At 42.7% G+C, this 26,070-nt stretch overlaps 1 protein-coding gene across 5 annotated transcripts in view; it reads left to right on the forward strand.

Moving 5' to 3' along the window:
* Positions 1-26,070, forward strand: part of B3GALT1 (beta-1,3-galactosyltransferase 1) — a 349,383-nt gene that overhangs the window by 111,002 nt on the left and 212,311 nt on the right. Inside the window, exon 1 of one of the 5 annotated variants that reach the window (XM_024114736.3) lies at positions 15,988-16,095. The exons of the other annotated variants lie outside the window; for them this stretch is intronic. The gene's annotated coding sequence lies outside the window, so the exon portion shown is untranslated. Of the gene's footprint in view, positions 1-15,987; positions 16,096-26,070 lie in introns of those variants that run through there. 5 annotated transcript variants of the gene reach the window in all.

Here is a 26,070-nt window from a genome sequence, read left to right on the forward strand (position 1 = left end):
TTTTCATTTTCTGTGTGTGGGGGGGCTATGTGACTTTGTGGCGGGGGAGGGCGGTTAGAGATCTTATGCAGCGGTCCTTATCCTGGATCACAGAGCCACACAGCAGGGGATCTGTAACCGTCCTCCCCCTGCCAGAAAGTCACATAGCCCCCACACACAGAGTCCCGAACAGGAGGGGTGGTAGTCTCCGTTGAAACAACCAGTCCACCAGTGCGGACCACTCTAGAAGCAGGAGCATGTCATTCCTCCAGTTTAGAAGCGTCCTTTGCATCACTACACTACACCCACTCCCCACCACAGTCTGCGTCCCAGGGGGTGAACGGGGTATGAAACTGGAGAGGATAGTGAACATTCACTGGGTAAAGAAACGGGGGCAGGTTCAGCTTCTCTGTAAACAAACGTAATAGTCACAGGTTACCCTGCTCACTCAGGAACCTAGCTTTCAAAGCCTCCCGGATGTACAGCGCATCTGTCTCCCCCTTGCTCTCACAGAGATTGTGGAGCACACAGCAAGCTGCAATAACAATGGGGATATTGGTTTCGCTGAGATCAGAGCGAGTCAGTAAGCTTCTCCATCTCCCCTTGAGACGTCCAAAAGCACACTCCACCACCATTCTGCACTTGCTCAGACGGTAGTTGAAGAGTTCTTTTTCACTGTCCAGGGCGCCTGGATAGGGCTTCATGAGCCAGGGCATTAGCAGGTAGGTTGGGTCCCCAAGGATCACTATAGGCATCTCCACATCCCCAACAGTTATTTTGTGGTCCGGGAAGTAAATGCCTTGCTGCAGCTGTCTAAACAGACCAGAGTTCCTGAAAACACGAGCGTCATGAACCTTGCCCGGCCATCCGACGTTGATGTTTGTAAAACGTCCCCTATGGTCCACCAGTGCTTGCAGCACCATTGAAAAGTAGCCCTTTCGGTTAATGTACTGGCTGGCCTGGTGGTCCGGTCCCAGGATAGGGATGTGAGTTCCATCTATAGCCCCACCACAGTTTGGGAATCCCATCGCGGCGAAGCCATCTATGATGACCTCCACGTTTCCCAGGGTCACTACCTTTGACAGCAGTACCTCAACGATTGCGTTGGCTATTTGCACCACAACAACCCCCACGGTAGATTTGCCCATGCCAAAGTGGTTCGCGACTGACCGGTAGCTGTCTGGCGTTGCAAGCTTCCAGAGGGCTATGGCCACTCGCTTCTGGACAGTGAGGGCTGCTCGCATCCGGGTGTCCTTGCGCTTCAGGGCAGGGGACAGCAACTCACAAAGTTCCATGAAAGTTCCCTTCCGCATGCGAAAGTTTCGCAGCCACTGTGATTCATCCCAGACCTGCAGCACTATGCGGTCCCACCAGTCCGTACTTGTTTCCCGTGCCCAGAATCGCCGTTCCAGAGCATCAACATGACCCATTGCCACCATGATGTCCACGGTGCGGGGTCCCGTGCTTTGTGACAGGTCTGTGCCACTCTCAGACTTCATGTCCTCACCGCGCTGCCGTAGCCTCCTCGCCCGATTTCTCAGCATCTGCCTCTGGAAAAGGTGGATGATAAGGTGCGAGGTGTTGACAACGGCCATAACTGCAGCGATGGTCGCAGCGGGCTCCATGCTCGCAGTGCTGTGGCGTCCGCGCTGTCACTCACCAGAAAAGTGCGCGAACTGATTGCCCGCCGGTGCTTTCAGGGAGGGAGGGCGGGAGTGACGGTTGGATGACGACAGTTACCCAAAACCACCCTCGACACATTTTTTTCCCCAGCAGGCATTAGGGGCTCGACCCAGAATTCCAATGGGCAGCGGGGACTGTGGGAACTGTGGGATAGCTGCCCACAGTGCACCGCTTCCAATGTCGACACTTGCCCCGTTAGTGTGGACTCACACAGTCGAATTACTGTCTTAGTGTGGATACACATGTTCGACTTTGTAATATCGATTCCACATATTCGATTTAAGTAAAATCGAACTACTCTCGTAGTGTAGACATACCCCTAGTCAGCATCTTCCTGCTTCCAGATTAAATTACTGATTTATGAATTAAATATAAAAAGTGTATTGCTAGTGTATGCACAAAAATATCTGAAAATGTATAATACTGGCTGTTTCTAATGGTTTTTTGGGACCAGTGGGAAGACTGAAGCAAAGAAAGATAGCACAGTCAGTCGCCACATTACAAAACAAATGGAAACTGAAATATTTGCCATAATGCCACACAACAGTCAGAGAATAAAAATGAAAGACCACACAGTAGAGAGGCAGCACACAGAGATACACGGACAACATGAAGAAACAGAAAAGGGAACAGAGAACAAAGCATCACAGCCCCATAATGGGAAAACAAAAACAATTATGCAGACAAGGTATGAAAAGATCCAACTGCCTAAATAGTACTGCATACGAATACCTTTGACATCTTCAGTATAAAAGCAAAATCCTCAGGATTTGAATGTACTTTATAAGAAGGAATTACAAACTCCATAAAATGAATAGTTTCAATAATCATTTGCAGAATATAGGAATCATTAAAAACAAATCTCAATTTCTAGGAAGCTATTAAAAGTCAAATGTCTGTGAATACTCCAGAATTAGTTCAACTTCAGTGTCAGTGTTTTCTTGTTTTCAAGTGAATTTAATGTTCCTTAAAAAGTGGTGGGTTTAGAGAATTCTACTGTTTATCCACCGACTGAATATACACAGGAAAGACACTAACAATGAATAAGTTCTCATTTTACCAACTAATATGCCTCAATCTTGAGCTGGAGAAACCCAATCTAATGGTGACAGGGTAGTTCAGTATCCGTACACACGCAGTCCTTGTTAACTCCACTGAGACTGACGGTAAGGTCACCACCTGTGCTGGTTTGGGGGGATAGGAACTCAGTTAAGATGAGCAACACAGGCCAACAAAAAGCCATTAGCTGTTAACTATTAGTCACTACTGAAATATGCTTAGAGTAGAAAAGTGACCTAGAAGTGAATGCTCCATATCTCGGCCAATATTATTACATGCTTAATAGCATGCTACAATGACTGTATTTCATGTCACAAAACAGAAGGAACAAGAGGAAATTACCTAAGGTGAGATTAAAAGTCCTCAACATTGGCCTAGCTCTGCTCCCACTGAAACCAATAAGAATTTCACCATTGACTTAACTTGAAGCAGAGTTAAGCCAGTGCCAAGTGTTTTTGAAAATCCCACCCCAAACATGATACGCAGCCTTATACAATCTATGTTAGAACACCTTCCTAGTAGAAATAGTTCAGAGTGGCTATTTCTCTACAGGGAGTTAATTTCCTGATTTTCTCTTTATCTCAGTTTCTTAGTTTCCCTTGATCTTTCTTTTTCTTCTTTTTACACCCTTTCTATTTGCACTAGAGTGTTCCAGAGAATTTGTCCACCTCCCTACTACTGGACAGGAGGTGGGAAAATGGGGATAAGAAGCCAGAGGAGAGGGATACAATTAACATCTAGCTGTTCCCCCCTCTGCTTCTTTAAAATTAGAATGCAACCCGGTTGGAATTCAAAAGAATGAAAAAAAGCAGTTAGTTGAAATGTTATCTTTTAGAATTTAGTTGCTTTAGTATTTTCTGTTTAAACAGAGAAACTTGTTGAGATGCGGGAGGTCTTAGAAAAGAAAGTGCTTTGCCAAGACCTGTGTCAAATGGATTCATTGCATTCCCGCAATCCAGGACCTGCTGCCAAAACTGCTAATTTTCTTTGCCAGGTCTAAAAGAGAATGCCTGTAACTTACACTGATTCAAAGACATTTTAGAGAAGTTCTTGGCAGGGTTCAATTTTGTCTTGGCTCAAGATAGTACGGGTACAGATTCCAGGCACATTAAACAATAGTGAGCATTTTCAAAATAAAAAAAAAAAAAAAAAATTAGATACAGGCAAATAGGGACCAAAATGTGTTCCACAGTATCTTCAGTTTTACTGTGTCATTACATGATAAGACTGGTAACTCACAATGTATCAGAATAGATTTTTTTTTTAAATTCAGCAGATACTGTTACTAATGAGATTGAAGTGTAAACTGTGGTACAGGAAAAGTAATTGTTGATAGATGCAATAACCCCTTGAGAAGAGTTGAATTAATATGAATATCAACTGGGAAAAGTATTAGCCTCTCCAGAGTGCCAAGGAAGGGGATAATATCTTGGTAGATTGAAGAGAATTCCTTAGTCAAAATAAGTACTGAACAAAGGACACTGGTTAGTCTTAGTACTGCGGGTTAAGATTGAAAAGATACTGTGGAAAAACACCTTGAAACAGAATACAAGACAATCTGGGTCAGCCAGCCAGGGAATACTGAAAAATATGTAAACGAGGTTCATAGATAGTAAAAGGTAAGAATCTACTCCATTGAATTGTACAGATAATATGATTCATTATCTACATCATTTGCATAGTTTCTTCCAATTGTTGAGTTGTTAAAACCAGCTTGTTTATCCAGGAATACAAAATAAAAAGGGAACGGATCAAAGACTCCCACTCATTTCAGCAGGCTTTGGATCAGGCTGTAAATTTTTATACCAGACTCCTCACCCTGGGTTACGAGGGGGCTGCATCCATTCTCATAATCTACAGAAATCCCTTTGTGGAGGCTCCAGGGAATTCAGGATGCATGCTGTGGGAGGGACTGTGCCCAGGGTACGGACAATTGCTGCTGCATCATCCTGACCACTAGATCCATGGACAGGGCAAGCCATCTTAGAAGATGTTGGCTCTCAGAGTTTCATATCCATTAAGCAGGATTAGCAAAGTCTGAAAGGGGTCATTCCTAGGGGTTCTCAGGGTTGCAAGGCACCTCACCACCACCTGCCCTTAGTGTGAGGAAGTCTTGTCTGTGCCTGCTGTGGGCCAGCTACCTAAAACACAAGCACTACCTTTGAGGCCTCTGCAGACCTTGCTCTCTCTGTACAGGTTAGTGCTAGGCAAACACCATTCTCTTAGTCTTCAGAGCATTCCCTGCAGTGTCCAGTTCCTTGTCTACTGAACATACTCAGAATTACCAGGCCTGCTGTTCCCAAAGGAACATTACACTGCAGTTTATTAATTATACCTTGGAACACAGCTCTGCTAAACACACAACACTTAGGTATATTTATAGTGGAAACAAGAACATGTTTATTATCAAAGAACAGAGATTCAAGTGATAGTGAGTAAGAATATTGGGAAAAAACAAAATCATAATACGCTTTCTAGAGCCTACACTTAACTACAATGTGATCATCCTGTCAAAAGAAGCTTATCTCATCCAAAGTTCTCTCCAGCATTTTCAGCCAAGCCTGGCGGAGAGCCTCCCCCCTTTTTTTAAATGAAGCAATCTCAATGTCTGTTTACTTCCTAGGTGAAGCCAGGGTATCCTTTTTGCTCCCTAAATATATCAGAACAAACCTTTGATGTGCACCTCAAAAAAGATTGCCCTTCCTGCCCCCCCCCCACCCCGCTCTTTACTTCTTCCTGTTGGTTTCCTTCTGAAGTTCCTATCAGTTCGTCTTTAGCATTTAACTTAGAATGCTAATGGTTGCCCATTGTGAACCAGACAATACTCAGTTTACATGTAAATGGTAGATAGATAGATAAAAACATCTCTTGCCTTGTAAAAACATGCTTTTAACCTTTTCTGGTGACCAGCATCCCAGTTGCATACCTTAGGAATATAATTTTCAGTATATATGCATAAGTCCTTTTGTAGTATCCAAATATACATTTCACAATGTTATTAATGACCAGAATGACACAGGCTTTTATTAGAGACCTCACCTAAGTCACTGGTGAACTAGAATGTAAATACTAGAGCCAGGGGATGCCTGTAACCCTTTGCATTCCTTAAGCCCTCTGCCATTGGCATCAGGAGACCCAAATTTTCAAAGAAGGGTGCACACTTGACTTAAATTGTGGAACTGTAGTGTGTGTGTACACCCCTGACTTGCATATTGCAGGTTTTGTTTACCTGAGTCAGGAAAAAGCAAATATGCAAGCAAAGTTAGGCATGCACCTCTGCTTTCGTTGGGCCAAATATGTAGTATATTAGGATAGCTAGTTAATCAAATCAAAGATAAATATGTAAAAATAACATGTTCATACCTGTATACTTCATAATACATTTAACAGAACGCATGACTGTAAATAGGATTCCTGCACTGTAACATATCCCACACCTTTAAAAATACTGAAATAGTTATAACACATTTATTACCTTAAACATATATTGCATGTGATGAAAATATTTTTATGAAAAAATATTAAAAATCTCCTTAAAATGAGTTTCCTCTGAATGGGTTACTGAGCATGCCTGGCAGAGCTAAAACCCTTCCCTATGTTGGCTAACTGAGCACCAGGGCATTCCAGCCTAAATTAGAGTTGAAACTCTTTGTATTAGTTTGAGTATTTCATTGAACCCTTCTCAGGTACTTTGTTCACTGCATGATTCTGCCAAAAATCGCACTTTCTCCCGAACTTTCCCCTACACCACCTAGCATGCTCAGTGAGCTCCTTTGGGCACAGCTAGATGATTCTTTTGAGCTAATTTCCCCACATTTATGGGAGTATCAACATTTCATACTCTCACCCTTCTGCCCTTAATACATCTTATTCTGCTCAACAGATCTTTCTGGTGGTACTATTCACCAATAACTTGATAAAACTGAAAGAGTTCACAAATTAGGGATTTATAATATTTATAAAGCTAGCTTTGGTTCTCAGCTGTCTGTTCTGTGGCTTAATACCAGACATTTTAAATCTACTTTTATGTATTGTACAAAGAGAGATTTTATTTTTTTAACAAAAGACAGAAGATAGATTTGAGGGGATTGACAAAGGGCAAATAAAGAAAAGAGAATGGCTAACAAAGAACATTATGGAGGAAAAAAATCAAACAAATGGCTGGGGTCAGCTGGAAATATTTCTTTTCGGTGTTTGTGCTGAACCTGCATTTGCATTTTCACATTTGATTTTCATCTCTTATTTTACATTAAAGGAAATCTCTTATTCCCATAATTGAACTTTAATGGAATCCTTGCTACTTCTAATTAACCTTTCTTCCTCCTTTACTTTTAAATAGAATTTTGTTGAGTTTGCTAGCAAATGTAAAATCTTAATTCCAACATCATAGTTCTCCTTTTACGAAATAATTGATGGAACTGGTATTATGTGCTGCAAAGTACCAGATTCTTAAATCAGGATATGTGGGTCTATTATAAACTGTCTGAGACAAAGCAATTCCCTTCTTGGGGAAAAGGTGGAGGCTTGCTGCTGATAAAAGAAACCCTGTTGGTTTTAATTTACTGTAAGGGGAAAAGTGTTAGATAACCTAGTGTGCTGAAAGAAAGTACTTGGTAATAGGCTTGAAAGAAAGGGTAGTGCTGTAGCATCTCTACACTGGTACAATTAGCACATTTGACAAAGCAGGAGAGAGTTTAAATTGATATATTTAGGAGTAGTGCTTACAAATGGATGCTTTTGACACGCTCATTAAAGTAATGTGAAAAGATATCAGCAACAGAATTCTTTATCTTAAAAAGTGTGTACAAAACATGCTGCTTGATGATGTGGAAAAAAACTACTATAAGCATTCTTTCCCTTAAATTATATAAAATAGTAATAAAACATCCCACCCTTTCTCTATTCACCTGAAGGTAGATATCACTTATAATGAACATTTTCTGAAGTCATACAAAGACTGCATGTGTATCCTTGTGGTTATTATTTATGTACAGTACTGCCATAAGTGTACATAGTGCTGTCAAAAGCCAGAAACCATATATTTCAATGTATGGGCTTAAGAGACTCAAAACTTGTGTTCTGAAGGGTTATTCTTTATCCAGAACATCAGACAGGAAAGTAAAATAGAATTTCACATATTCCTAGTTAAAATCTGCATCCTGCTAAATTGGACTTTACAAAATCCTCATATATTTGTAAGCAGGGTCTGAATGAATGCTTCCCTGACAGCTAGCTGGGAGGGAAAGAGACTATGGGTGTGTTTATGTAAATACAAGTTTCAGAGTAGCAGCCGTGTTAGTCTGTATCCGCAAAAAGAACAGGAGTACTTGTGGCACCTTAGAGACTAACAAATTTATAAGAGCATAAGCTTTCGTGGACTACAGCCCACTTCTTCGGATGCATATGCATCCGAAGAAGTGGGCTGTAGTCCACGAAAGCTTATGCTCTTATAAATTTGTTAGTCTCTAAGGTGCCACAAGTACTCCTGTTCTTTTTATGTAAATACAGTTTGCTCCTGCTCTGTTTACATACTCATCATTTACAGCTGTGTCAAAGGATCAACTTTGGCTGCTGTTGGGTACAAATGACTTTAGTACCAAATGCAGGGATAGTGAAATATGGTTACCAATGTTGTAATTATTGTAGAAATACAGGAAAGCAGGACTGTGCTTAACCTGTCCAAAATGAGGGGGGGTACCCTCAGTTGAAAGAATGTGATAAGCAGGGACTCAAATGTCAGAGCCCAGTGAAAGTAAGAAGGGTGGGGACAGACATGTGGGTGCCCTCTAGATTGGCTCAACCTGTTCTTCCCCACTGTTCAAAGAATAGAGCTAAATAGGCTTCATTACAAGCCTCTTTTGTTATTTTAATTGCTCAATCAGAGCTGAAACTAGTTGTGGTAGGACTGTGTTTCTGCCCTGCCTGCTAAGAGCTAAAGTCACTTGAGATGGGGCAGTGTTTCTGCCCAGCCTGCAAAAGAGCTGAAAATCGCTTAAAAACTGATGTGCAGAGGTCACAGCAGAGAGGTACAAGGTGACTGACAGCCAGCAGCGTGGCTGGTGGAAGGGTGCGGCGAGAGCAGTGAGCAGGTGAGCAGCCAACGGACTGAGTAAGATGTCTCTTTACTCTCCCAACCGGAGTGGGAGGTGAACTATGCAGATGCACCTCTGAACTCTGGGTCTGCACTGACCAAGGACAGCAATTGAGAGTGGGATGCAGAGAAGGGTTGGGCATGTGAAAGGGACTTTTGGGTTGCTGGACTTAAGAACCTGAGGGGAAAAGGGCACTGCCCAACCTACTTGGGAGTGGGTCTTTTGCCCATGGTTTATGTTTATGAACAATGTTTGCAGTGTTTTCCCAAATTAACTCCGAGTTACTTCCCTCCTTTTATTAAAAGTTTCTTTTCTACATTCGGACTCTGTTTTTGTGAGTGGGGAAGTATTGCCTCTCAGTGGTGCCCAGGGGTGGGATGTAATTTTCCCAGGTTACTGGGTGGGGGCTTGAGCCGGTTCTGTGTTATATCAATGGAAAGGAACCCCTAGATATTGAACTCGGCCCTGGTTGCCGCTGGCTCCACCTGGCAGGAGGGTTACATATTATAATACCCTTGACATTTTATTGGATGTAATGAAAGGTTCTTAAAGAGACCTATGCCTTCCTTGTAGACCTTTGCAGGAAAGCAACTGATACAGTTTGAAGATTGAATCATCTCAAAGCATGTTGGAACATCTTTCATTTTGTGAAAATTGTTGTAATACAGCAACATTTGCTTTTTATTCACATTAAACTTAACTGCTAGTTAAAAACGAGTTTAAAAGAAAGGGTTTTTGGAACAGAATAGAACAAGTGGTTAGGACCAAGAAAAAAATTCAAAGTTTGGTGCACAAAGTTAAGCTACTAAATCCTTTTATATGTTGAAATATAAGTAATCTGATTTTCAAAGATGCTGAGAGCTTTTGGTTCCCAATGATGTCACTGATATTGCTCTGTAATGGAGTATAGGACCCAGCGGCATATCATCGCCTAGGCCAACAAGGCCTAGGCCTAGGCCAGCAAATTTTCAGGGGCGGCAAATTTAAAATAGCAGCCCAGCATTTTTGTAATTGCGGCATCGTGAGCCGCAATTCTACCAATCATGATAGCGCTTAGTGAAACCACCAATGACGGCGTGACGGAGATGCCATTTAGTAAGCAACATACTCGGGACTGGAGTCACGACGACAATCCTAAGCGTTAATTAACAATATGACTGGAAGGAAGAAATTAAGCGGTGCTCAGTTAAAAAAAAAAAAAAAGCTATACAGAAGAAAAAAGGGAAAATGAAATGATAGCAAAAATGCGCAAAATTGATTCCTTTGTTGTATCAGTTAGTGCTGACAGTGAGACAGAAAAAAAGTTGAAAGAAGTAGTGAAGTAAAAAGTGAAAATATTGATGTGTATAAAGTACATATTAAAACTAATGAAGAAATTCCAGCTGCGGTTAGTGTTGAAGAAAATGTTCCAAATACTAGTGTATCAGAGACTACCGGGAATCATGTTGATCTGGATATCTTTGACAATACTGCAGAGATTTGTGAATCACTTCAATCAAAAATTCAATCTGATATTGGACTATCTACCATAAGTGACGACCCGGCCCAATGGATATTGAATAATGCTACAATTGAGTATTTATCAACGCATAGTATTAAACAAAATATCGATAGTGATTTTACTAACTCAAAAAGGCAATATACTGATAAAATGCATGTTCTAACAAAAAATGTGTTTGAACGACATCTTTTAAATGGTGAAATAAAGCCACGGCAATATCTTATATATTCAGAGAGCAAAGGAGCCGTGTTTTGTGCCCCATGTTGATTATTTGGAGGGATCTCTAGTCTGGCGATGAGTGGATACCATGACTGGAAAAACACATCAACTCGACTACGTGAACATGAAAATTCAACTGAACATAAAACGTGTGTACTGACAATGGTGAGGAGAGGCGAGATATCCGGAAGAATTGATATGAATTTAAAATTTCAAATGGAAGAAGACATTATGTATTGGAGAAATGTGTTGAAAAGGATTGTAGCAGTGGTAAAGAAACTTTCAAGCAGAGGACTTCCAAATTTTTCCACCTTACCTCTAAATGCATCACCTTATAATGGCAATTACATGATGGCTCTTGAGCTTCTCGCAGAATTTGACACATTTTTAGCAAGTCACATTGCACGTTATGGAAATGAAGGTCCAGGTAACGTATCTTATCTTTCATCCTATACATGTAATGAATTTATAAAATTGATGGCTTCAAATGTGATCTCAATTATTATTAAAGAAGTAAAAGAAGCCAAATATTTCTCGATAAGCGTTGACTCAACTCCCGACATATCTCATGTTGATCAATTGGCTTTTATACTGAGATATGTAAACGATGATGGCATACCAGTAGTGAGGTTTCCGTGTTTTTTACCAAATACTGGCCACAAATCAGAACAGTTAGCTGATGCTGTACTTTCAACTTTGATTTGTTATGGATTAGATATCGCAAACTGCCGTGGCCAGTCGTACGACAATGCCACTAACATGTCTGGTGTATATAGCGGGTTGCAAGCAAGAATTAAGAATATAAATCCTTATGCTGTGGATGTGCCTTGTTCTGCGCATTCTTTAAATCTGGTTGGAGTATGTGCAGCAGAAAGTTGTCAAGAAGCATGTTCATTTTTCTCAACTGTCCAACATCTTTATTCATTTTTTTCTGCCTCTACTCACTGGTGGGAGATTTTACTATCTAATTTGAAGCCAGGCAGTAAAGTAATAAAAAGACTTTCTGAGACTCGCTGGTCATCTCGAGTGGAAGCTTGTCATAATTTGAGTGAAAACTGGAATGCTATAATTAAAGCCTTAAAAACAATGAAGGAAGATGCTACTGAGAAACCTGTTACACGTAATGAAGCTGCAGGCCTGCAGCAAAAACTCGATCGACTTGAGGCAGCTTTTATGGCTGTATTTTGGAGCTCACTCTTGGAAAGATTTCATATAACTAGCCAAAAACTGCAAAATGTTTATATTGATATACAGACAGTTGTAGAACTCTACAACTCACTAATAGGATACATTAACTCTATACGGGACTTGTTTGATATGAATGAAGAGAAAGCCAAAGAAAAATCTGAAATTGAAGACTATGAATTTGACACAAAACGAAAAAGAAATCATAAACTGCAAGCTGAGGAGACACGCGAAGTTGAAGTGGAAATGTGTGGTAGAGTTAAATTTAAAGTAGATACCTTTTTAACAATACTAGACCTTGTATGTTCTGAATTGAAACGCAAGTGTAATGTGTATCAAGAAATTTATAGCAGATTTCAGTTACTCTCTAACATTACCAGTACTTCAACACAGGGGCAGCTCCAGGCACCAGCACAGCAAGCGTGTGCCTGGGGCAGCAAGCCGCAGGGGGCGGCCTGCCAGTCACTGTGAGGATGGCAGTCAGGCGGCCTTCGACGGCGTGCCTGCGGGAGGTCTGCCGGTCCCGCGGTTTCGGTGGCCATTTGGCGGCAGGTACGCCGAAGCCACGGGACCAGCAGACGACCAGCAGACCACCCGCAGAAATGCCGCCGAATCCACATGACCGCGGACTGTCCGCAGGCATGCCGCCAAAGGCTGCCTGACTGCCGTGCTTGGCATGGCAAAAAACATAGAGCTGCCCCTGCTTCAACAGCAGATATAACAGTTCATGCTAAAAAAATACAGCTATGCTACCAAGGAGATTTAGAAGAATCATTTGTGAATGAGTGTCTACATTTTCGATCGTATTTGGAAGGTGTCGAAATTCCTGAAAATGAAAAGAAGTCAATTATAAGATATTGCAGCCGTCTTCGAAATCGAAACATTCTTTCAGTATATCCATACCTTGATATTGCCTTCCGAATGTTCGTTTGCACATCTGCTACAAACTATTCAGCAGAACGATCGTTTTCGGCTTTAAAAAGGGTGAAAAACTACTTGAGGGCTAATATCAGTGAAGAAAAATTAAACTCCCTTTCTCTCTTGACAATTGAAAAGGATCTAACAACTTCTCTGGATTATACAGAATTAATTAATAAGTTTGCCACTCAAAGGTGTAGGCGTAAACAAATGTAATTACTTACTACTCAAATACTTTTATTTCTTTCATTGTATCTACATAAAATAAAAAAATAAAAATTTGATATACACTTGAACACAGCGTTTTGAATCCATGTGTGCGGTCCCGCATGGTAACTGAAATCGCGCTATACAGACTAAAACTAAAAAACTAAAACAAGTTCATATGGGGCCAACCGCTGGGGGCGGCAATTATTTCAGGGCTTAGGGGCGGCAAAATCATTAATCTGCCACTGATAGGACCCATGTGCAGTGAAAAGAGGATAGCCATAACAGAAAGTCCCAGGACTCCATGCTAGGTTTGTATGTGAGAAGGCAGGTGTTGACTAGCAGACCCCAAAAAGCTGGAGATTGGAAATCCCTCCCTGGGAAATAAACATGGAACATAGAAGAGGAAACATAGTTAGATGTTTAGCAGGAGTGGGGAGAGGGTGTTTTAGTATTTGTATAAATCAATATAATTAAATAGCTGGAGGCACCAGGTTTGAAAAAAAATATTCAACAAGTGTCATTTTTTTAGTCATGGGAAGTGCCACAAGTATCAATTAGAAACATTCCCTAGAGCAAAGACAACTTTTATAGGGTGACCCATAGACCAAGGGAGGTGTGATGCCTATTCATTGGATCCTTTTTATTGCCCAGATGTACATCCAAGTAAAATTCAGCTTGAGAAGTCAAAGACACAACCAAAGGAATTCAATTTAAGTTTTAGTTTTAGGTCCCCAATTCTTCTATGATGATCAAGTGTTGTTCTCTTTTGTAGGATAAAGTTGGGATTATTGATGCAATAGGCACAACAATACCTTAGGAAGTTCCACAGGCATTTATGTAAGGTACATATTCCATGGTCTTATTCTCTACACTGTTTAACAATTTTTAGTTGAATGTTTAAAAAGGGAAAAATACAAATAAAAATATATCAAAATACTCTGAAAAGCATTCAATCTTTACAGTGCAAGACTACATTTACAAGCAGAAGTTCTGTATGCAGAGATACAGTTATTAACATAGCTATCAGAGAAAGAGTAGCCAACTCAGGATATTCTCATATTTGAAAATAAAATTGGACTTTGGGAACTGGAGATATAGGATTAACATATGTGTAGGACTAATCACCATGAATACATCAGGCTTTTGTAGTGATTTGTCTGATTTACGGTATGTAGATAAAGGTTATCTTAGCATAAGAGGTCAATAAAATATTTAAATAAAAGTTTTCCTTCACACTGACTATAGATCACAAACACATTTTATATTCCAGTCTTAATTTGCCTCTGGGTACAGAGGACTAATGCTGAACTACTTTGTTTTGTTTCACAAGAGCAAGGCATGTAAAATATGAATATTTAGATAGAAACTCGAAGCGGTTTCCTGTTCACATCATTATATACTAAGGCCAAATTACTCCCCAGTGAGCAGAGTGTAGTAGCACTACTCCTGCCTTATGGAAATGTGGGGACAAAGCAGCCATTTCACAGTACCACTCTACCTTGTTGCTACACCATGCAGAGGATATTACATGGGCTTGGGGATCCAGGCATAGGGATGGGAGCAGGACTGGGTCAGAGGGGGCAGCTGAACTACATACACCATCCTTCCACTGAAATCAAATGATTACTCTGCCTTAAATGTGGCACAACCTAAGGTTGTGTTACTTTTTCAATCAGGTTTCCCTGTAAACTTCCTTTAGGGGTATCCAGGGGCAGTGGTGAAGGAAAGGGGAGGAAATACAGGAGGCAGCACAGAGTCTCTGCAAGGACAGCTTTGGCTTCCACCCAATTCCCCCAAATCCACAGGCTCTGTCGACAGGCAGGCTTTGACCAGCCTGCCCAGTTGAAACCACACAAAAGAAACATTATAGTGTTCTGTCCTTTGCAAGGACTTTTACTAGTAGGGGTGGAAGGGACTGGCTTCAGATCTTGGGCTACATTAACTCCAAAGTCAGTTTATTAGCCTAGGATTCTGAATGAACAAGAATCACCGCCAAGTTACTGATTCCTATTTTAATGTTATATTTCTACTTACAATATATTCTTGAAGAGTAATAGGGCCACAATTGCATTTCATATTTGAAGAAGAAATGCTGAAAAAGTCTGGAAGAGCATGAAAAGTCTGGAAGGCAAAATTACCATTTAATTCATTGAGTGAGAACTGCAGGATCAGGCCCATAAGCGGAAATTGTCTTGCTTGTTGCTGGTAAATGGTGACTGGTTGTAAACTCAGTACGACAAAGTTGTGAGTAAATTTTTAGAAGAGGCTACTACTGATTTTGGATGCCTCGCTTTTTGGAAGCCCAACTTGAGACAGCGTGGTCCTGATTTTCAGAAGTGCTGAGTACCCCCAGCTCCAACTGAAGTCAATAGAAAATCTGTTAAAAAAATACTTGAGGAATTTGAAGAGTAGTTTGAATATTTGCAGCATTTTCTGTATTTCATACTGTTTGGTTTCTGTTAGGATTTGTCATCTCTAATGTTACATTATAAACACTTAAAAGATTTAAAGGTGATATGACGAAGGTAGATGACAAATCGTCTTAAAAACTGAGTAAATTCTGGGATGCATGTTAAAGAAAGCTACAGGGAGCTTCCTGTTTCTGGTAAACTGTGGGCAACCTCAGACAGGCATAGAATCATAGACACATCTATTCTAGGCACAACACAATGCAATTCTTTACTCTAGACAAGTCTTGTCTTCATGACAGAAATGCCTTCATCATTGTTTATTTGCATGTTGGCACCATGTGTTGGAAGTCAATTATACCTTTGCAATTAATGCCTTGAAGGCTATGCCTGGGCTGCATTCAAGACTCAAGAGGCAGGAGGGATGCAAAGAGAGCTTTTCGCCATACACTTCTCCTAATTCACTACCCCTTTCTCTTATCTACTTCCCACTTTAGTGAAAAGACACTGGGGTGGGGCCAGGGGAGAAATGGGAGAGGGGCTGTATCACTGACTAGAGAGAGAAGAGTTGGTTGGAAAACCTAAATTTGTGAACAAAAAAACACAAAGTGACCTTTTAGGTGATTTAAATTTTTTTTTGAAATATCCTAGGGGAAAAATGCAATTTTTCACCAGGATTGACATTTTCCCAACAAAAGAAAAAAAAATAATTTGACATGAAACTGTATTTTCAGTGGGGAAACTTTCCACACAACATTGTTGACAAGCTGTAACAGTGACGGAGAACAACAGCACAGAAGTTGGCAGGGGAGGTGTGATGGTTCTCGGAATGCCCTAGACTGTAAGTCACCTTTCTTGCCTACAGTGAGAGGGAGAATTGCTTGTGCTTAAGTGGGTGTCAGTTCCCTAACACCACCCAGACAATCTCCTCTGCGCTATGCCAGCCCTTACTTTGCCTTGCAGGTTAACAATAGGTGCAGTCCTGGAATCCCTTCGAAGCATTCCCCTGTAATGTTCAGCCCCTTATCATCTGAACACTCAGGCCTTGGCTACACTGGTGCTGTACAGCGCTGCAACTTGCTGCGCTCAGGGGTGTGAAAACGCCACCACCACCCCCTCCCCCCGAGCACAGCGCTGTAAAGTGCCAGTGTGATCAGAGCGTGCAGCGCTGCACGCTCACTCACAGTGCTGCAAGCTACTCCCCTTGGAGAGGTGGAGTACATACCGCAGCGCGACTACACTCGCGCTTCACAGCGCTGCCACGGCAGCACTGTGAATTCCCGAGTGTAGCCGAGGCCTCAGAGTAGTACCAGGTCTGCTGTCCCCAAGGGAACAGTATACACACTAGTTTGTAAGATTCAACTTAGGATCAACTCCTATAAAACATCACAGCAGAGAGATAGATTTATAGTGAAATCAATCATAAGTCTATTATCAAAGGTTAAGATTTAGGAGATTATAAGTAAGGATAATGGAAACAAAAAGGTTGCATATAAAACAAAATCATAACATGATTCCTAGAGACTAAAGTTAACTTTAATATGCTAACCATCTGTCCAAAAAAGCTTACTCCAAATGTCCTCTATAGCATTTTCAATCAAGCCCAATTTTTTCCTAGATGCAGGATAAAAGAGTGTCATTTTGCCTTTCCCTTATAGTCTCCAAAGTCATTGTCTGCCCCCAGAGACGGGGCAACCCTCTGTGGTTCATTCTCTGATGTGCTTCTTTCCTGTTGACTCAGTATGTAATGGGGCTTCAATTGTGCTGGCTTACAATGCTTAAATTACATTTCTACAGAGAAACACCTCATCTCCTCTCTGGAAGAAACTCATTTTTCTGTTTGGTTGATGACGGACTTTAAAACATATTTTCAGTTCATATACACAACTTCTTAAATATCATCCATCCATACATCTTGCAATAATTATCAGGATGACATAAGCTTTTACTAGAAACCTCACATGCCATCATTTATGGATGAGTACCATAAAAACGGTGTGCTGTGTATAGGGAGATTATCAGGCCTGTTAAGAGCTGCTTTTAAGTAGCAGTGAACCATTTGACAGTTGAACGCATTGAGGGGTTCTGAAAGTCATAGGAGTGGAATGAGAAGCACTGAATGGCACGTGAAAGGGAGTGAAGCTGCAGCCGACTCTGGGGAGATCACTGACTGGGGAGAGGATGGAAGCAATAGTGGGTGGGAAGAAAAGATGGAGATAGCCCTGAAACAAGGAAGAGAGGGAGACAGCAATGATTGTGAAATGGACAATAGGGAGAGGAGGAGGAAGAAAGAGGCAGCAGAGAATGTCGGGGAAGGGAAATGGAGGAGTGCTGAGAAATATGGGGGACTGGAGGGGTGCAGCAGTCCTACCCTGGAAGGAGCAAAGAAACAATGAAACAGAGGGGCTCCAGGGACTCTGCAAGAGCTATTGGGAGGGAAGAGGTGGCAGCAGCTGCATCTGGGGTGTGTGGATGAACAGTGGTAGAAGGAAGGGGAGAAAGGGAATTTGCTAGCTGGAAGAAACGGTGCTGGAGGGGAGATGCTGCTGAACAGGTCATTAGGGAAGCCTGCGGCATTTCTTCTTGGGCTTGATGGCTCAAGATGGAGAGGCCATGAGCTCATTTCCCACCAGCTGCCTCGGGTGATTGCATGAGTCTAGTGCAGGTCACACAGCTAGTATACGCCTCTCCCCGACTGCCCACATGCTGTGAGGTAGGGTTACCATACGTCCTCTTTTTCCCGGACATGTCCGGCTTTTCGGCAGTCAAACCCCCGTCTGGGGGGAATTGCCAAAAAGCCGAACATGTCTGGGAAAATGGCGGCGCTGCTCCTCCCCTGACTCTTCGTCTCTGTTTAAGAGCCGAGCTGCCCGGCTCTTAAACAGAGCCGAAGAGGAGCAGAGCCTCCAGCCGCGGCGGCTCTGCTCCTCCCCGACTCTTTGGCTCTGTTTAAGAGCCGGGCTGCCCGAGCGCTACCGGCTTCGGGCAGCCCCCCTGCCTCTGGACCCTGCGCTGCCGGAGCCCGGGAGGGGAAGTGCCCTGCTGGGGGCGCAGGGTCCGGAGGCATAGGGGCTGCCCAAAGCCCGAGCGCTACCGGCTTCACGGTTTGCCGGGCAGCCTCCAGACCCTGCGCCCCCAGCTGGGCGCTTCCCCTCCCGGGCTCCAGCTGCGCTGGGGAAGCGCTGGCCGGGGGCGCAGGGTCTGGGGGCTGCCCGGCAAACCGTGAAGCTGGTAGCGCTGGGGCAGCCCATTCCCCGTGGCTGGGAGTGGGAGGGAGGAGGGGGCGGAGTTAGGCGGGGCTAGGGGTGGGGAAATGGGTGGGGCCAGGGCCCGTGGAGGGTCCTCTTTTTTTATTTATTAGATATGGTAACCCTATGTGAGGAAAGGATTTTGCTACTAGTTTGAAGGATTCCAAAATGCTTTTATTAAGTAAAAGGTGCTATATAAACATAATGTGGCATTATTAACAACATGAGCTATTTGATGGCATGCCTTATTAAAACCAAACCATAGAAACAAATATTTCACAGTCTGCAGTGCAAAGATGTGGTGGTAGGGCCCCGTAGAGCATATAGTCTGGTCATGTCCTTGTCTGGACAGATTTGGGATACAACCCAAAATTATCATTTCTCCTTTCCTTCTAGATAACATAATTACCATATTGTAGTTACTGCCAAGACATAGAAATGTTGTACACAAGAGAAACTGACTGTTTTACTCCTATCTGTATGGTGTGTTGGAAAATGGAACCAACCTCGACTGTGTCACATGATAATGGCAAAGAATCACTAACAGAGTCAGTTTCTTGTAATGCCTGAACAAGGAACTGTATCAGAATAAGGAAAACAATGTCATCCCTAGAGTTACACTCGCTCTCTTTCTGCTGCACCTTCCACAGACCTCTGCTGCTTGTTTCCTTCTGTGGAGTGAATAGACAGTATACGTATCCACACAGCTGTGCCTCCACCAGAGGGAGGATTGAGGAGATAACTGGGTTCATAGAGGAAAGAATGCTTTACAGAATAAGAGATACCAGGCATTTACAATACATATGGAAATCTCTATGATTCAGCAGAACCAGTGCGGTTCTTCTGTGCATGGAGCCTTGTACGGTGGTGCTGTGTCCTGTTTGCTCAAAAGTAATAGCTCTATAAGAGCTAATTGCATCCCAGTTTGCAGGGGAGATCTTTGGAGCAGGACAGAGTGGGGAAAGGAACTGGGCTTTCCTCCCTTCTGTGGAGAGGATCACATGGCATCAATGGGCAGGTTGCAGGCTTTATGCTGTAACAGCAGCCACCATACAGTTCTGCTTTCACTTGCTGATGGGGGACTTTTTTCTCCCATTCCACAGTTTTCCACCATATAAACCCAATTGCTTAGGCTGTGTACTGGAGACAGGATTCGACCCTGTATTATCAAGTAATAACTCACTAACAATAGCATTCAGTACGTACTATTGAGACACTTATTTCCAATGGAGTTACCAAACCAATACTGCAATATATTCAGCAGTATTTTGTGTTAACTCAGTAAATAATGTGGGTCACCAGTAGGGTTACCATACGTCCGGTTTTTCCCGGACATGTCCGGCTTTTCGGCAATCAAACCCCCATCCGGGGGGAATTGCCAAAAAGCCGAACATGTCCGGGGAAATGCCGGCCGGGCACTTCCCCTCCTGTGGCTGCTCTGCTCCTCCCCTGACTCTTCGGCTCTGTTTAAGAGCCGAGCTGCCCGAGCGCTATGGGCTTCAGGCAGCCCCCTTGCCTCCGGACCCCAGCCGCCGGCCGGGCACTTCCCCTCCCAGGCTCCAGCGGCGCAGGGTCCGGAAGCACGGGGGCTGCCCGAAGCCGGTAGCGCTGGGGCAGCTCGGCTCTTAAACAGAGCCGAAGAGTCAGGGGAGGAGCAGAGCCTCCGGCCGCGGCGGCTCTGCTCCTCCCTGACTCTTCAGCTCTGTTTAAGAGCCGAGCGCTACGGGCTTTGGGCAGCCCCCATGCCTCCGGACCCTGCACCGCCGGAGCCCGGGAGGGGAAGTGCCCGGCTGGGGGCGCAGGGTCCGGAGGCAAGGGGGCTGCCCGAAGCCCAAGCGCTACCGGCTTCACGGTTTGCCGGGCAGCCTCCAGACCCTGCGCCCCCGGCTGGGCGCTTCCCCTCCCGGGCTCCAGCTGCACTGGGGAAGCGCCAGCCAGGGGCGCAGGGTCTGGGGGCTGCCCGGCAAACTGTGAAGCCGGTAGCGCTCGGGCAGCCCTTTCCGTGTGGCTGGGAGTGGGAGGGAGGGGGGGGCGGTGTTAGGGCGGGGTTGGGGTGGGGCTGGGGTGGGAAATGGGCGGGGCCAGGACCTCATGGAGGGTCCTCTTTTTTTATTTGTTAAGTATGGTAACCCTAGTCACCAGTGTTTTCTACTCTAGTCAAAATGTCCATGCACTGTTTTTCTGAGGTTGAGTATATACTTTTACTTCCTATTTTAGAAACCTACTTATTTTTCATTGATTTCCATTAAAGTAAGAAGAGCAGTGATCCAGAAACAACTCATGAATTGCACTATCCAGTTTAATTAGGGTGAACAGAAAGTTTCTCCACAGATATATCAGTCAGCATTCAGACTAAAATGCAACTTTATATTGAGCTGGCGATGGACTTAAGTTACTGCCAGTGTCAACTATTATAGTTATTAGCTCTCCTTAGACAGTTTCCTCCACTCACTATGTGGTGCTTTAAGGATGGCGGTACCGTGAATTCCCATTGTTTTACAATATATTGCATACTTATCAGAGTTAGAAAGAGTAGACATTTCCTTTCTTGTCCATTTTTGTTTTTCTTGTACTTCTATTACTTGTTGCTAAGTTGTGGTTCAAAATTTCAAAACAGAACAATCTATATTGAATGTTAGTTTGTCATATAATTTGATGCTACTATGTCTGTCTGGGAAATGTGAGTGGCTGAGTGAGCATTACTGCACAATAATATTCTACTCCGATCTAGTTCACTAGTTTCATATCTATGCAAATATAAATGGAAGACCATATTTTTCCTCCTGGAATTTCTGTGTACTATAGTTTCACTGAATATACCATAAATCTTGTGCCTAAAGTCTAGGCTGAGTTTTTGTGGTATTCAATTTTGTGAATTCTTTTCCCCCTGAGCAGGAAGTGAGAAACATCAAACCTGTTCCTGCTAGGTGTAACTGTAAGGTTTTCAGATATTCTGAGCCAGCACAGTGTACAGTTACAGCCTTTTCTAGTGAAAAAGCTACCTTTATAGGAAAGATAAGATTTGGCAAAGCATAGAGCCTGATTCTCTACCTGCTTGCACGTTGGGTCATTTACGCCTGAACAAAATAAGTGTTTTACCCACACTTAGTGCTTACTTTCCAGCTCTATGCCACAAGGTACAATTCAGCAGAGAATCAGGCCAAATTTGTGTTTTAAATATTGTATTTTGATTTAAGATATTTTAGACTACTTCTCTCCAAATATATGTCTATCTTGCGACTAGGAGGGTGCCTCTCAGCCAGGATAGACAGACATGCTAGCTCTGCTCGAGCTAGTGCACTAAAAATAGCAGGGTGGCATGAGCAGCAGCACTGGCTAGCCACGTGGGTACAGACCCAAGGGCAAAAAGCAACACAAGAAAAGATTTGGAGATAAATTGAAGACCAAGCCACTGAAGTTGTTGCTATGATAGGAAATCAGAGGTTTCCCAAGCGAATAAAACCCTACATGGATATTTCAAAATAAGCAGTGGTCCAATAGAAAGCAAAGATGGAAAAATACTTACAACTGTGGTAGAACAGAAAAAAAGATGAGCAGAGCATTTCAAAGAAGTCCTCAACAGATCCAGACCCACTTCAGTACCAGATGTTGATGAAACATGAACCTGATCAACTTGACATTAACAAAGGCTCAACAGGGATGTACAGGCTGTAATCGAGAAACTGAAAAATTACAGGGGAAGCAGATGATCAAATCACAGCAGAAATGCTAAAAGTACTTGATATCATCACCCTAACAAAACTAGTAGAGCTGTTAAACCAAGTTTGAGAAAAACAGACCCCTCCTGACCAGTGGAAACATGGAATCATTGTCAGAATATACAAAAAGGGTGATCTTACTGACTGTAACAATGGGATAGGGGTTACATTACTCTCTGCTGCAGGGAAAACCTTTTGCATTGTGATACTATACAATGCAAGAGACAGTGGATGGAAAGCTTAAAGAAGAACAGACTGGATTCAGGCCAAAATAAATCTGTGAAGATCAGATATTCACACTATGGACTGTCATAGGAGAATGTATAGAATGGCAAGCTCCCCTCATCAACAATTACATTAATTTTCAAAAGGCATTTGAGAGCCTGCACAGACATACATTGTGTAATACTCTTCAGTCCTATGGCATCCCAGTTAAAGTTGTCAACATCATCAAGGCCAAGTACAGAGATGCAAAGTGCTCTTTAAGGGTGAAAAATCAGACACCACAGTGGTTCAACATGGACACTAGTGCGAAATAAGGCTGCATTTTATATCTACTGCTGTTTGGCATTGCTGTAGACAGGATAACGAAGAAGTGTATTAGCAATACAAATGGTGGCATAGCGTAGGTAGGTGGCAAATGCCTAGAAGATCTAAACTTTGCTGATGATATTGCACTGCTGAGTGACACACCTGAAAGTTTACATATAGACGGACGGAAATAGCAGGCCAAGCAGGGCCGAAAGTTAATTATGCTAAAACAAGCCCAGTAGGAACATCAAAAAAAATATCAAGGAAGTAGAACAGTTCACCCACTTGGGAAGCACCATATTGGCCAACAGAAACCTCAAGAAGGAAGTGGCCTCAGGAATCTGAAAGGCATCCACAACATTTACTAAACTCAGCAGTAAATTGAAATTAAAGATGTACAGCACCAGAAGAGAACTGAGAATGTTCAATTCAGACATAATCTTAGTGCTAAGATAGCTGCAAGAGCTGGAAATCTACTAAAATGTTAGACAGAAAATTAGACACTTTCAAAAATAAGTGCCTACAAAAGATTCTGGGCATTAGTTGGAAAGACTTCTTCACCAACAACGAGATCTGAGAAATTACCAACAAACTGCTTGTTTCCACAAGGATTAGAAGGAAGAGCTGGACCTATCTGGGGCATATACTCTTGATGCCAACACACAGATTCCCACATGAAGCTATCAAGCTACCAAGTAGGGTGCCCTCGTTTTCTCACACAAGAGAAACATTAAGAAGAACCTTTAGGAGGGAGGGCAGAATAATTGATCTTAACACCATAGAGCAGATACAAGCAGCAGCAAATGACAGAGAAATGGGAAGAGAGTAGTTTCTGCCCTGTGCACTAACATTGGCACAGGAAGCATTGCAAAAAGTGTCAGTTTTCAAATTATGGCTGTAAACAGCTGTGCCAACTCTTGTATCAGCCATGTCTCATGCTGGATGTAGGGTAGCGCAGTGCCAGTTATAGATTGTTATTTTTAAAACAATGTTTTGGGTTGATTGAAATTTTTTTTTTGAAATTTATGGCAAATAAAAAAAATAGTGGCAGGTCAACCTAAACATTTCATTTGATTAAAAAAATGTTTTATTTTAATTTTGAGATTTTCCCCCTCTTAATTTTTTAAAACTAAATGAAAAGTAATTTCAATATGAAAAGTCAAAATGGTGCAAATTGAAAATGTCAAAACAAAATATTTAAACTCTTACAATTTTTTTTTACACTGAAACAATTTTCCAAAAACAAACACAAATTCACAAAATGCTTTGGTCAACTTGAATCTGCATTTTTCACCAAAATAAGTTTTAGTTGAAAAATTTTGCCTAGGGCCACGCTGAGGGAAGGAGAAGTGTGCCAGGAACAGGGCACACTGGGGATGTGGCAGAGCTCTGTTTTGCTATGCTGATCTGCCACTGTCCTATGGTTTCCTATTGGAACCTCAGTGGACGGATTCTCATGCCTTCCGGAGATACTTGGAGAACTAAGCCTTAAATATGAGACAAGACAGTGAAGTAGAATTATTGTATAATTATAGCATTGCCTAGCTTTATTTAAAATGCCAAAAGTTATAGACCACAGGCAACCTTGTAAATAAAAGAAAAAGGGATATACAGATATATACATTACTAAAAGACGCTAATACAATTGTACCTGCAATTTGAAAGCTTTATAACAAAGAAATAAATATAAATTCAGAACATTTATATTCACTCATTTTTGTGGACTGACTTCTGTCTCAGGAGCACTGAGGCAAGTTGCTAGTGAATGGGAGAAAAAGAACTAGTCCACAATTCCTCCACATCTCTCTGGAAGACTGAAAGAAAGGGGGTTGCAACTCTGGCCAGTTATCCCTATCATTTAATTTTAAAATAGACCATTACTTTTGCTAATACAGGTGTATCTCAGTGTCACTACCTGGTTTTAGCATATGCTTGGAATATTACATCCCTGGTGGACCTCCACACTGTATTGCTGAGAGTCAAATGTCCCAGCTCATAGGCATGTCCAGTATTCATCCTCTTTACGTGCAGTTTTCACACCCAGTGCTCCACAGTAGAGTTAAAAATAAGTAATACATTTCAGGAAAAGTCATTGTATTTGTCATATAATTACTATGCTGATAAGCACATTGGAAATGTTGAGAGAGACAGAGACAGACAGACACTGGAATTAAATAATATTTTTAATACACGACAGTTCTAGCAGAGTTCATTGTACTCTGTTGAATAGTGCTCAGGGCCGGCTCCAGGCACCAGCGAAGGAAGCAGGTGCCTGGGGTGACCAATAGAAAGAGGCGGCAGTCCGTCCGTTGCTGGGGCGGCACATCTGGGTCCACTGAAGGGCCCCCTGCCGCCGAAATGCCGCCGAAGACCCGGACCGCCGCTGGGTGAGTACAAGCGCCGCAGCTCCCCCGCTTTGCCCCAGGCCCCCAGAATCCTCTGGATGGCCCTGTCCGGGTCTTCGGCGGCAATTTGGCGGCAGGTCCTTCAGTCCCTCTCTTCCTCTTCAGCGGCACGTTGGCGGCAGCTCAATCGAGTTTCTCTTTTTTTTTTTTTCCTCCTTCGCTGCTTGGGGCGGCAAAAAAGCTGGAGCAGGCCCTGATAGTGCTGACTTGAAATATAGTTTGCATAATAGCACTGTATTTTTAACATATAAAAGTACAAGTGTTTTACAGCAGGGATGTTACTTTACTATTGCAAAAGGTGTTTTGCCCCAGCTCTCCCTAAGAGACAGCAGCAGAAGGGGACACAAATTCAGTGCCTCAAATCCAGTGACATCACCTCCTGTTATCTTTGGAAGTTTTATTTTGTGCTTTGTTAAAGGAGGCTTGACTGTCTATGAGGGAGAGGAAGCAACAGGGGCATGACAGAAGAAAAATGGGATAACCATGAATAGATTCTATTACGAAATAGAGATTTAAAAATATATTTTAAAATACTGGAAATGGGCAGAGATTAAAATCCTTGGACTATACCCTGATGTAAAGGCCTAATCCATGCTGACTGTTTTAGGGGCTCCTAGGGATTGTATAGTCAGATGGGAATGCTCCGGATATAGGGAAAAATCCCTGGGTGGCGTATAACTGCCCACAATACCCAGGTTCTGGTGGAGGGGCATATCAGGACAGGACAGGGCTAGTGTGGGTATAGCTAGATCACACTGCACTCCAGCAATCCCTAGGAGTCAGGGTATGGGCCCATCACAGGACTGAGCCACTGGAAACTTGCAAGGGCAGCAGTTTTAAAAGAAAAAATGGAAATGGGGAAAGGTGGAAGACTACATAAATGCAGGGCTGTCCCTGGGGAGATGCAGGGCCC

This window comes from Chrysemys picta, chromosome 11, assembly GCF_011386835.1.
Source record: "Chrysemys picta bellii isolate R12L10 chromosome 11, ASM1138683v2, whole genome shotgun sequence".
In the NCBI taxonomy this organism is placed as follows: Eukaryota; Metazoa; Chordata; order Testudines; family Emydidae; genus Chrysemys; species Chrysemys picta.